Source organism: Arctopsyche grandis, chromosome 11 (assembly GCF_051622035.1).
Source record: "Arctopsyche grandis isolate Sample6627 chromosome 11, ASM5162203v2, whole genome shotgun sequence".
NCBI lineage: Eukaryota > Metazoa > Arthropoda > Insecta > Trichoptera > Hydropsychidae > Arctopsyche > Arctopsyche grandis.
Window position 1 is genome coordinate 21,139,313 of NC_135365.1, and position 4,200 is coordinate 21,143,512.

The following is a 4,200-nucleotide window of genomic DNA, read 5'->3' on the forward strand; positions in this document are numbered from 1 at the left end:
CATAACATATTATTATCGACTTTAGTACAATAGAATTGAAATATCAAGTGTTCATAAATACTTTATACACACTTGTATAAGTATGTATATTATGTAACACCAAAAATAAATATATGCAATACGACTTTGAATTATCAATCTTTTTTGTTTGCAAACATTTGTTACTCCTCCAAGTATGTATGTTATAAAGTTTCCCAAGATGTATGATATTAATCCAGAAAGCACTAATTTATACAGAAACATATTTTTTTACGGAAATTTGCTATTCACCAGAAATATAAACATCTAGAAAAAAATTTATTTGTTATTTTTTAATTATTAGTGTAAGGCTATGCTAATCTTCTTGATGTACGGATCGATATATATTTACATACATATGAACAGACAGTTCACAATTTATTAAAATATGCATTACATATTATGTGTTTTTATTTAATTTATTTTATTTTCAAATTATACCACGAAGACAAGGAAGCATTCTAAGCCAATTTACAGAAATAGTGTACAAACAAAGTACACAGAATTCACTTGGTATTCGAAATAAAGTCAAAAATTTTGACTTTATTTCGAATACTTTAAAATAAATACTTAATAATTTTAATCATATATTAATCATATTACAATCAATTTACATTTACAAACGTATAGATATATTTAATCTTAATTTCAAAAAAATTAAACCAGTATGCAAATTGATATTTTTAAATTGATAAAGCAAAAGAGTATGGAATGCTGTATGCTCGGCAAATCAAAGAGATATTGAAAAATAGATTACGTGGGTGAGAAGTATGACAAGGTTAGTTGACATAGTGGAAAGAGTGAAGAGATTGAAATGGCAATGGGAGGGTCACATGGCTAGAAGAATGGACGAAAGGGGGGCGAAAAAAGTGCTGGAATGGTACCTGGGACAATTTCAAAGGGTGAATAGAAGGCTGCAAGGAAGAAGGGTGGATTAACTTATAAAAAGTGCGTGGGGTGATATAGATAGATAAAGAAGCCAGCAGCATAGCTCAGCTCAATGCTAACCACCGAGAGGTTCCTGAGTTCAAGCCTTGGGTGACCTCGATCGAAAATAATTTATTCTGAAGTATTTCTGCAGTGCTGCTGGTCAGACCTGAATATTTGAGACTCCAGTTGGAACGTTTCCAAATCGATTGTTTCAATCTTCTTGATTTATTGTAATTTTAAGAAGGTGCCTTGATTAATTGGGTTTAATGGACATTGTTAGCTAGCAGTATAGCTCCCAAGAGGTTCCCGAACTCGAGCTCTGCATTAACTTCTATTAAAAAATATATATTCCGTGTATTTCTGTAGTATTGCTGGTCAGAATTTGAGCCAATTTATCTGATTTCATTGTTGAATTGGTTCCTCATAAAATTGGCAAAACCTTCCTAACCACCATTGACTATGTCACCACTATTTGAATAGGATTTCAAATTTATATATGTATAAGTTTAATACCATAGATGGCAATCCTTAATGGAATCATCGGAAAATATAAATTTTATAAATAAATAAAAAATGAGAGATGCTGTTAATTTTAATTGTTTTTATGATTTCACGTTTTTCTATTTATCGGAGCGAAAACTTATCAAAATTTATTAAATTTAACCGACTAAATTCGAATATAACGATGATTTTTGTTGTTTTTTCTCATTTATGAGATACTAGTGTTTTTACCCGGCTTCGCCCGGGATTTGTAATATAAACCGCTTAAATATGGCCTATCTAACATTTTATTAAATTTATTTAAATTTATTCGAATATTCATTTGTTTTTTTATTAAATTGAACGTCACGGAATCTACAACCCAAACAAACATAGATAAATACATAAAAAGTCTCTTTCGAAATTATACATATATTAGATGGGCGTTTAAAAAAATGCGCAATTTTTGCCTTTTGCAGTAATTAATTAAAAATTTTGTATTCAAATGCGAAAATTGATTATTGGAATCAATACTCTAATATTTTTTGAATTGATTGTAATTATTTATTGCTTTAAAATATTTTATTTAACGAATTTTAAATGTCAATGCTCACTGTTATTGTGCATAATTCATTATAATTGCAATTGTTTATATTTGCATAATATTATGTATTAAAAATATTTATTCTTTATTATATTAATATTATTATATAAATATTATTATTATTATATAAATATTATTATTATTATATAAATATTATTATTATTATATAAATATTATTATTATTATATAAATATATAAATATTATTATATAAATAATATTGTATTAAAAATAAGTTATTATTATACACGAAGTCTGACTAAGTGTCTGAAATTGTCAAATTGACTGAAAAATCAAAGAAAGAAGAAAAAAATATTGACAAATCAATTTGTCACTGCATATATTCGTTTACGGTGTAATACAATGACCAGTACGAACATTATAACTGACCAATAGTAGGCGCGCACTTTTCATCCTCGTAGAACATCGACATCTTGAACTTTGGCACGCCAAAAGACACGCTCGGTAACAAAGCGACAGTCGAACTATCCCAGCAGGTCGACCATATCAGAGGGCCCATGTGACAAAACGATAAGTCGTCACGGTTTGAGGGCCCCTGAGCTTCCCCGTGTTGTTTTCCAGGGGCGCGCGTGCCACTGCACTTTCCGCGTGTTTTGGTTTTCCGCTGTCAGTCTCTCGGCGTGCTTCGTACGGTACGCACGCGTCGCGACATTGGCGTAACATACGATTATTGTTATTGTTTGTCGACAATTACATATATTATATCATTAAATAATCATCGGAACCCCCCGCTGAACTTCGAACCGGTCGGAGTTGCTCGCGCCCACTTCCGGTCCGCGCTTTCGACGCGCTTTCCCGCCTCAAACCCGGCAAAACGACGACCATTACCCGGTAAATACGATTCAAATTTATGTATGAGTGACAATCAGATGGTTTTCCATTCGTTTGGATTGATGCTTATTATGTTTTTGTTAACTTTAACCTGTTTCATACATCTCATAAAGGTGTATTCTACTAATTCTATCGAGCAGGTTTTAACTGTATACGAAACAAACATATCAAATTGAGTTACTGATATACTACATATAAATAACTAGTTGTTTTACCCGGCTTCGCTCAGTTTTTGTAATATAAACAGCTTAAACATGGTAAATCTAATAGTAAATATTCATTTGTTTTTTTATTAAATTTATTTGAATTAGATTTTTCAGTCAATTTGACAATTTTTCAATCTTCGTACTGTACAATAGAATGGCCGTCATTTTGCTAAAAAAAATTTTTTAATACATAATATTATGCAAATATTATACATGCTCGTGCAACAGCTTATGCTTGCAATTAAAATGAATGATGCACAAAAACAGTGAGCATTGACATTTAAAATTCGTTAGATGAAATATTTTAAAGCAATAAATAATTACAATCAATTCAAAAAATATTAGAGGAAATGAAAATTTTATTTTGTTCGAAGTTTCCAACCGCAGATACAAACTTACAAAGTCTCTTTCGAAATTATATATTAAATACATACATACATATATAAATATATTCATTACATTGATGATAATTATTTCAATGGAAGATGAAACCCTACAAACATTTATATAATATTTACTGTAGAAATTGATCATTTAGTAGTTAAAAAGAGTATAAACGCATTGACATGTTTATTTAAGCGATTTCCTTTGCTGAAAATTGTCATTATATATATATTATTCTATTAATCGAAAATTTGGTCTGTTTTTATGTGTGCTAAATTATACATTGTACTAGTGGTTTTAACCGGCTTCGCCCGGTATTTGTAATATAAACCGATTAAACAAGGGCAATCTAATAGTTACATTTTATTAAATTTATTTGAATAGTTTTATTTTATTTGAATATCCATTTGTTTTTTTTATTAAATTGAACGTCACGAAGTCTACGAACCAACAATAGTTACATAGTTACATACAAAGTCTCTTTCGAAATTATATGTTAGATTAGATGTGGATAAAGTTGTAGAAAGAATAAGTTTCTTATATGATATGAATACATTCGTTTTAGTCGTATTTTTTATGCTTTGTAGGCAGGTGTGCCTAATTACATTTTTTCTATACATATATGTATGTATGTATGTATGTAATAATGTAGGTTGGGTTCAAAAATTCAACCCTATTTTATTCTTTGTTTAAAATGGGCTTTTTCGTATAATATATATGCCGATTTT